At 39.2% G+C, this 10,159-nt stretch overlaps 1 non-coding gene across 1 annotated transcript; it reads left to right on the top strand.

Annotated features, from left to right (window-relative positions):
- Positions 1-727: 727 nt before the first annotated feature.
- LOC112578577 lies at positions 728-834 on the top strand. Its single transcript, XR_003102925.1, has one exon. It is a non-coding gene; the product is annotated as a U6 spliceosomal RNA (small nuclear RNA).
- The last annotated feature ends 9,325 nt before the right edge of the window (positions 835-10,159 follow it).

Raw genomic sequence — 10,159 nt, 5'->3', positions numbered from 1 at the left:
GCTGCTAAGTCACTTCAGTTGTGTCCGACTCTTAGCAACCCCATAGACTGCAGCCCACCAAGCTCCTCTGTCCATGGGATTTTCCAGGCAAGAGTATTGGAGTGAGTTGCCATTGCCTTCTCCGATATACATACATATATACATATATATAACTGAATCACCTTGTTGTACATCTGAAACATTGCAAGTCAATAATACTTTAAAAAAATTTGCTTGCTATTTGCAATAACATGAATGGACCTTATGGGCCTTATGCTAAGTGAAATAAGTCAGAGAAAGACAAATACTATCTGTATAATGTCTTATATGTGAAATGTGGAGTCTAAATACATAAATACATAATAAAATTGCAAATATATATTTTATATAAATATATATTATTATATTCCACATGTAAAAACTGTATGTATATAAAACCACGCTCACAGACACAGACAACAGATTGGTGTTTGCCTGAGGTGGGGGATAGTAGGTGGGAGATATGGGTGAATTACTTTTAGTTTTGTTTTTAGCTTAAATACATTACATTTATTTTAAAAATAAAACATGTCATGGCTTCATATTTTACCATCGGCTAAAACCAATTTATTCTTTTTAAATAGCATCTTGAAAATATATCCAGATGGTTTTAGCAAATGTATATTGACCTTTATAAAATTGTTTTGGTACAGAGATTGATTTCTTTTTTTAATCACATATTTTTTCTCCACTTTAAGACCTGCTGATTGTGCTCACTTTGGCAGCACATGTACTAAAATTGGAATGATACAGAGAAGATTAGCATGGCCCCTGTGCAAAGATGACATGCAAATCCATGAACCATTCCATATTAAAAAAAAAAATTCCTGCTGGCTTTAGAGTTCTGAGCAGGACTGGTCCTGTGAGGCTCCTGTCTGCCAGCTCTGTTCCTAACCATCTTGTCTTGAACAGGCGACTTTTGGAACATGTAAACAAATGATGAAGTACAAACAGATTTCTCTGTCTCTCTTTTCTTTTTCAATCTCTCTTTCTCTCTCACCTTAGCTCCTAAATAATAGATCTAATGCTGGGTATAAGTAGTTACACAAGAAATATTCATTTCTTAATCTTTTCTAGTAAATCATTTCTAATGTAGAAGTAGTGTATTTCCTTCCCACTAAACTAGTCTACTCCAGTGTTCTTGCCTGGAAAATCCCATGGACAGAGGAGCCTGGAGAGCTGCAGTCCATGGGGTTGCAAAGAGTCAGACACAACTGAGTGACTTCACTTTCCCTTTTCCCTTTCGTGCATTGGAGAAGGAAATGGCAACCCACTCCAGTGTTCTTGCCTGGAAAATCCCATGGACAGGGGAGCCTGGTAGGCTGCAGTCCGTGGGGTTGCGAAGAGTTGGACACAACTGAGCGACTTCACTCTCGCTTTTCACTTTCATGCATTGGAGAAGGAAATGGAAACCCACTCCAGTGTTCTTGCCTGGAAAATCCCAGGGACGGCAGAGCCTGGTAGGCTGCTGTCTATGGGGTCGCCCAGAGTCGGACACAACTGAAGCGACTTAGCAGAAGCAAACTAGTCCTATCCCTGGAAACTCATTCTGTCATTTACATGCTAAACAATCATTGATGGAACATCTACAGTGCAGTAAGCATTGTTCTAGAGCTAGGGGGTACAGACATGAACAAGCCTCTGTACTTATGGAACTCATAGTCAATGAGAGATATGGACAGGAAATTGGGAATCCTAATTCAGTATAGTAAATATATGCCTATGCCTGCACAGGGTGCTTTATGAACACAGGAAAGAGCCCTGTAACTTAGTGGAAGGAGGGAAGGGATTAGAAAAGAAGGAGGTCATGATTCAGCTGAATTTTTAAAGGATGAGGGAGATTTAGTTATGGTGGGGAAAACTGGACAAGGTGTTTTAGATCAATAGAAGAATGTCAGCAAATGAATAGTGGCAATGGGGGAGGGTCACTTTTAAGGCTGAAGCATTGGCAGAGCATGGGGATTGGGGAAGATCAGAAAGAAGCCATCAGCTTGGCTTTTCATGTCAAATGTTCATTGCAGCGCTACTTACAACAGAAAGGACATTGAAGCAACTCAGATGGCCATCAACAGATGAATGGATAAGGAAGTTGTGGTACATATACACAATGGAATATTACTCAGCTATAGAAAGGAACACATCTGAGTTAGTTCTAAGGAGGTGGATGAACCTGGAGCCTATTACACAGTGAAGTAAGTCAGAAAGAGAGAGACAAATACCATATATTAATACATACATATGGAATCTAGAAACATGGTACCGATGATCCTATGTGTAGGGTGGCAAAGGAGACACAGACATAAAGAACAGACTTTTGGACTCAGTGGAAGGAGAGGGTGGGATGACTTGAGAGACTAGCACTGAAACATATGCATGACCATACGTAAAACAGACAGCCAGTGGGAGATTGATGTATGAAGCAGGGCACCCAAAGTCAGTGCTTCTGTTTCAACCTGGAGGGATAGGGTGGGGAGGGAGGTGGGAAAAGGGTTCAGGATGGATGGAACACATATATACCTATGGCCAATTCATCTGGATGTATTGGCAAAACCCATCACAGTGTTGTATTTATCCTCTAATTTAAATAAATAAAAGGATGCATTAAACATTGGTTGATTTTTTTGAATGGAAAAAAAAAGAGTGAAGACTTTAATCTAAAAGCTGGAGGGACTTTAACCCAAACTATTGGACACTGAAGCATTTAAAAGTGAGTGAGTGGAGAGAGGTACTTGCATTTTGGAAAGTCACTCTAGTAAGGTGGAGGAGTGTGTTTGGGCTGGGGTGAGAGGAAGCTCTTCCTTTGAGAAGACTGGTCAGGAGATGTGTAGTAACTCAGCTGAGATAGGAACAGTTTTTGAGCCCAGCATTAACCATGCATTGTCAGTTATATTAGATGTAAGAGACAGATGTAAGAGTTACACAGGAGAAAGATTCTTTCATGCTTGGAAGCTGATGATACCGTGAGGAGAGAATCTGAGAGATGCTAAAGTCAAGCATCATTTCTAGGTTTCTGATTTGGGTAAACAGTGGTGATCTTTACTAATATTAGCATATGGAAGAAGAGGATTTGGGGGTACAGTGATGAATATGTTGAATTTGAATGTCTGTGGAGTAAAACTGGAGATATCTAGGAGGCAATGTATGTGGAGCTCAGAAGAGTCATGTGAGATGGATAAAGATGGGAACCTCCTTGGAGAGGAGCTTATGCACAGCCCTGAGTGTGGTTGAGACTCTCAGAAAGAGTAGAGGAAACTCAAGGTTAGTAACAACACGGATATGGACATTATGTTACCTGTTAGGTGATAACGTCCTGGTGGCTTCCCTGGTGGCTCAGATAGTAAAGAATCTGTCTGCGCTGTGGGAGACCTGGGTTCGATCCCTGGGTTGGGAAGATCCCCTGGAGGAGGGCATGGAAACCCACTCCAATATTCTTCCCTGGAGAATCCCATGGACAGAGGAGCCTGGCGGGCTACAATCCACTGGGTCGCAAAGAGTCGGATACAACTGAGCGACTAAGCATAGCATGACATATGTGATGACTGACTAGGAATGGAGCCCTGGTAGCTAGTGTGAATATTTTAGTCCCTGAGAATAATGAAGAAATTTCGAACTGATATTTAAATTAACTCTCTTCTTGTTTACCATGCCTATGTTCCTTTACTCTGCTTTGTGTTATTCTTTGCAACGTTGTGACCAGCTGATCTGTACTTTCCTGGTTATATTATTATATTAATATGCCTATGGTTATATTATATATAACATATTTAATATATAATATATACATTTAATATATAATTATATATTTAATATATAGCATATGCTTATATATATTTAATATATATATGGTTATATTATCCAGTACACATATTACTGGATTAACTAGGTAGTTTCCCTTCACTCTAACCAACACTTACTTTGAAAATTTACTTTTTTTTATTATTATTTTTCTCATTTTATTTCCATCATCGGATGTGTATTTTCTCTCTACCACTAATTAAAATGTGAGCCTTTCACTTGTAGGCTTGCATGACTTAGGTTGCTTCAGTCATGTCCAACTCTGTGCGACCCCATGGACTGCAGCCTGCCAGGCTCCTCTGTCTGTGGGATTCTCCAGGCAAGAATACTGGAATGGGCTGTCATGCCCTCCTCCAGGGGATCTTTCTGACCTGGGGATCCAACTAGCATACCTTATCTATCTGTGTTAGCAGGCAGGTGCTTTAACTAGCACCACCTGGGAAGCCCTTCACTTGTACCCAGCCCCACAAATTGAATATATGGATACAAAGGGGCATGAGCTTCCCCTTCAAGACCACCTTCACAAGGGCAACATATGTCTGCTTTATTTCTTAGATGAAAATGATCCCCATGTGAGCCTCCATTAGGAAGACAAGGGCTTTGATGAATTTTCCTAGTTGTAATGGTGTGTATGCACAGTCCTCTGTAAATTTGCCTTGTTTTCTCTTTGGATCAAAGGTGGTCACCTCAGGGCTGAGCAGCTGAGTGCACAGAGCTTCAGGGAGCATCAAGACGATAGTGTATGCTCAGGCTCACCCCTCTGGTTTTTGGCCCTCCAGATTATGCTGGGTGGCTCTCTTCCATCCTTGGCTACATTACCACTTCTTAATGTTGTCCTTTTATTCTAAAAGGACTCCAAGTCAACTCAGCATAATTGGAAGAGCATCTACTGTGTATAAGACACTGTGCTAAGTGCCAGAGATAATATCCAGAAAGAGTTGCTGTCTCTGTTTTAGAGGGGGTTATAATTTCATGAAAGATAGATATTTGCATAAATGATGAAAGAGCATTTTAAGTCTTTTCTTTCTTTGCCTTTTTCATGAAGTGAAGTGAAGTCGCTCAGTTGTGTCCAACTCTTTGAGACTCCGTGGACTGAAACCTACCAGTCTCCTCCATCTGTCCACGGGATTTTTCAGGCAAGAGTACTGGAGTGGGTTGCCATTTCCTCCAGGGAGATCTTCCCGACCCAGGGATAAAACCCAGGTCTCCCTCATTGTAGGCAGAGCTTTTACCATCTGAGCCACCAGGGAAGTCCTTACTAAGGACCAATTCAATTTCACCTATGGGAGAGAACTAGTTCATTTCACAGTTTTGTTGGGTGCGGTGGTGGTGGGTGAGGGGAGAGGGAAACCTTTCCTGGTAACCCTTTCTAAAATAGCAGCCTCCCAGTCATGTATGGATGTGAGAGTTGGACTGTGAAGAAAGCTGAGTGCCGAAGAATTGATGCTTTTGAACTGTGGTGTTGGAGAATACTCGGGAGAGTCCCTTGGACTGCAAGGACATCCAACCAGTCCATCCTAAAGGAGATCAGCCCTGGGTGTTCTTTGGAAGGAATGATGCTGAAGCTGAAACTCCAGTACTTTGGCCACCTAATGTGAAGAGTTGACTCATTGGAAAAGACTTTGATGCTGGGAAAGATTGAGGGCAGGAAAAGAAGGGGATGACAGAGGATGAGACAGCTGGATGGAATCACTGACTCAATGGACGTGAATTTGAGTGAACCCCGGAGTTGGTGATAGACAGGGAGGCCTGGTGTGCTGCAATTCATGGAGTCATAAAGCGACTGAACTGAACTGAACTGAACTCAGACACACTCTGTCTCCTTTCCCTGCTAAAGGTCTTTTTTTTGTGTTTATCATTATTTAACATGGTATGTGTGTGTAGCTGCTCAGTCCTATCTGACTCTGTGTGACCACATGGACTGTAGCCCACCAGGCTCCCCTGTCCAGGGAATTTCCCAGGCAAGAATACTGGAGTGGGTTGCCATTTCCTCCTCCAGGGGATCTTTCCAACCCTGGGACTGAATGTGTCTTCCTTGTCTCCTGCATTGGTAGGTGGATTGCATTCTTTACCACTGAGCCACCTGGGAAGTCCATTAACACTGTCTATATTTTACTTGTTTTTCTTATGTGTTATCTGTCTTCTATGCCATGAAGACAGGGATTTTCGCTAGCTTTATTCATTGCTGAATCCCTAGTGCCTTGGCAAATATTTGTTGAATGACTGAATGAATAATTAAGTGCATGCACTTATTCTTTCAACAAATACCTACTGTGTGCCATGCACTCGGAAGGAAATGATAAATGAAACTTCCATGATCCTGCCCTCATGTAGTTTACATTTGGTGAGAGGATTGACATTAATTAAATAGTCACATAAATATGCAATTATAAAACTAATCCATATATCCTACCCTCATGTGATTAAGAAATACTAACATCAAATTTTACACTATAAATCCTCAATTTTTTAAATATTTTCTAAATATTTCTAAATAAATCTGCAAAGTAGATTTAACATAAACATATTGGTAAAGAGAGTAAAATGGAACATTTCCTGGCAAATAGACATGTTTAAGAGTTAATATAACACTATACTGCCCTCTTCCAGTCCATCTAGTATTTGGAAAATTAATTTGACAAAGGAAATTAATATCTTATACATATAATGACATTTTTTTACCTGTTTAGAATATTTATCCAGTGGGATACCACTCAGATGAAAGTGCTTTAAATGTGTATGACTGCAGTTATATTCTGGATTAATTCATTTTCAGAAGAGCCTCTTATTGCAACAAATGAAGTTTGGAAACTTTTAGTGCTATAGCCAAGATATCAGATTTTTCAACTCTAGTTGTGGAATATTCTTAACCTATTGAGTTTTATTGACTGTTAAAATACAACCCAATCTGAAATTGGGTTTCAAAATATGCATGTTTTGCCTGAAATCTTTTGAAGTTTTAGCTTGTTATTTTAAAGGTTAATAGCACTTCTTTGACTTGAGATAGAAGTCTTAAGAGCAGATATAATAACACTGGTTTTTGTGGATTATTTAAGAAGGATGTCAATCAGAAACTGTTCAAGTTCCTCTTAAGTTAACTTATTAAGACATATAAATTATATTTGTTTGAAATTTCATCCATGATTAACCTCAACACTGTAATGATACTCTTGTAGTTCAGTTCCTGTAAGAAGCAGTCTTCTGCGAAATAGTTGGTAAATAAAGTTATCCTATTTATTGACAGTCATAACTAAAGTATCACTGTCTGCTGCCCCTCCTCCCCGCAAATTTTAGGGTCACAGAATTAACATAGCACATTAAAAAAAAAAATCCAAAAACCTACCAGCTGCAGTCTTTTAAAGTCTGGTATCATTTTGCTAGCACAATGCCTGCCTACGTGAGCAAAAACATGGGAACTGCAGCCCAACGCAGTTGACAAGATTTTTTATTTTCATGATTACTTCTCTGCTTTTTTTTTTTTTTTTATTTTGCCTGCAGGCAAAGGTTGGCATACATGTCAAGAGAATGTTCTCCAGCTGGGGCCTGCAGTACAGAGAATTGTATATACCAGGGGGCTCCTGGGACTCTAGGCAGATTATTATGGTAATATTGGAGGCTGTTGTCCTCTCTTCCCACAGCTGGGCCGCCTCTCTCATTGTAAGTATTGAAGCAATATGTTTTGCAAATTATACGTTGGGAACAACAGGGACCCAGTAAAGTGAGGAAAAAGAGAAACATTGCAAAATGTTGCCTTTAATATTATATTTTTTCTTGTTCATCAAGCAAAATAAATGAAAGCTTTAATTTTTTTTAATTAAATGAGGATTGTATATGGAAAAAACAGAGCTCTGAGAGGAGAAACTTAATATTGATTTTATTGAGTAGGAGTTTTAAGAAAATATTGTTGCAGAGAAATTAGACAGTAGCCTGATTCAAGAGAAACATGGTAAGATGACATAATAGCCTTTATTATGGATTTCAGAAATCCTTTTGAGTCCAATGAAGCTGGGCTAGCAAAAACGGCACAGAAAATATCATTTTAATTAGTGCTAATGTGATCTCGTCATGGTCCAGCTGTTTCACGCAGGAGGAAAATGCGTGTTACTTTATTAGTAATGCATCTTAGAAAAAAATGTCACTTCTGATTTTAAGCATTTGTTATTAAAGTACATTTTAATACAATAGTAGAGCAACATGATTGATTTGGCAAAATGAGGCATTAGTGAAATTCAGGCAAAAGGGCTTAAAAGCCTTCTTAATTGAGGAAGAAATGTTTTCCTTCTGTCTGGCCTTCCTTTCTGGAAACATTAATAACAAAACAAGAGTCATTTCTCTATGGCAGATTTTGAAGACATACCATGTAAGAGAGAGTTAAAATGTCAATAATTCACAAATGAGCACTTTTTCCCTTCTGGAGCACAAAGTTACCCCTCAATTTAAAGTTGTAGGCTAATTTTAACAAATGCTCTGCTGATCCAGTTTTCAATAATGAATTTAAATTTATTCATCAGCAAACATTTTCACATCTCTTTCGATAGAGAATGCTCAACTTATTCTTTTGGGTCCAGCTTTCATTATTCCAGCAAGTCTTAACCCAACTCCTTCATCCAGACATCAAATTCTGCATCCTTTGAAATGAGAAAAATCCCCTGATTTAAAAACTTAGGAGTATGGCTCAGATCTTTCTCTTAAACTCTTATTTGGTTGAGCACGACTGAGCCTTCTCACAGAAGACAATAATATTAAGCACAGTATTTTTATTTGTAATATGTCTTCTATTTCTTTGCCATAGACCTGTGAAACAGCTATGTGAAATCTCGTGCCACACTAATATATTTATCCAACCTCTTTATTTGATATCATGCCAATATATTCTAGTTTGCTATTGATAGGGGTGTCCGGATATAATTTACTACACTCAGCTAGAAATTCATTTAGGAGGAATTGAGTAAATCAAAGGCTGGTAGGAAGTGATGATCAACATAAATGCCAGCCTCTATGATCTTTACTGAATTACAGCTATCATTTGGAAGTGGTAGTTGAGGGAGGGAAAAGCCAGCAATTCTCTATTGTTTTTTACTGCTGTTTCTCGTTTTTCTAATCACTGTCTCAGGGTTTAGTAAAAAAAGAACACAAATAGTAAACTTGATTGATACTACCAGGGAACTTATTTGTTTGTGGCAACCCTTCACTGCTTCATGCAGGAGACTGCAGTTTTACCATCCTTTTATTCTTCTTGTCATATGGACTTAAGCATATTGATTACTTTGAAAGTCACAGATACCAAACCAGAAGTAACTTTTGATTTTATAAAATAGGCTCTTTTTTCAGTGACTTTTTTCTTGGTAGATGAGAGCCTTTGTAGGAAAAACAATTTTATATTAAGTCTGTTTAAGGGTTAAGCAACCAATTCTTTTGAATGGCAGCCCGACACATGTATACACACACATGTTTTTTTTCTACACGTAATATCCTCCTGTCGTGAATGGTGGTAACAAGGCTGTCTTGTGTTCTTGCTGGAGAGAGAACGTGGGCACCATAAAACCCTGAAAAAGGAACAGAGGTGTGTTTCTCCACTTTTTTGGTTGTGACAATTTTTATACTGTATGCTTCATTCACAGTGAGTGGGTGAAATGTTATTTCACATCAGATATATTCTCATTTTTACTTTGAAGTTTTGGTTATATGGAAGCATGATTTTGGGGGTGATATTTTTTTGTGTATTGAAAATACAGGTGTCTGTCTGCTTGCCAGAATGACTAGCCTTTACCTGTTGGGAGCCAAGCTGAAGAAAATATTAAAAACCCAACAATTGCTGTTTGGTCACTCAGTCATGTCCGACTCTGAGACCCCATGGACTGCAGCATGTCAGGCTTCCCTGTCCTTCACTATCTCCCAGAGTTTGCTCAAACTCACGTCCACTGAGTCGGTGATGCCATCCAACCATCTCACCCTCTGTCATCCCCTTCTTCTCTTGCCCTCAATCTTTCCCAGCATCAGGATTTTTCCAGTGAGTCAGCTCTTCGCATCAGGTGGCCAAAGCATTGGAGCTTCAGCTTCAGTATCAGTCCTCATGAATATTGGTTGATTTCCTTTAGTATTGACTGGTTGATCTCTTTGTAGTCCAAGGGACTCTCAAGAGAATTCTTCAGTACCACAGCTTGAAAGCAATAATGGATGCAGGAATATTTTTCTCTCTTTCAAACAATACCTAGAGGAAGGTATGGAGAAGATTGGGTTCCAGACTCAGGTTTGGATTTCTACCATATAAAAGACAAGATTCTTATAATGTCAAGCCAATGTACAGAGTGGCTAGCAATGGAGGCACGTCATGATGCAGCAATGG

This window comes from Bubalus bubalis, chromosome 13 (assembly GCF_019923935.1).
Source record: "Bubalus bubalis isolate 160015118507 breed Murrah chromosome 13, NDDB_SH_1, whole genome shotgun sequence".
Taxonomy (NCBI): Eukaryota; Metazoa; Chordata; class Mammalia; order Artiodactyla; family Bovidae; genus Bubalus; species Bubalus bubalis.
Note: the sequence above shows the minus strand (reverse complement) of the source record. Positions and strands in the feature narration are given on the sequence as shown.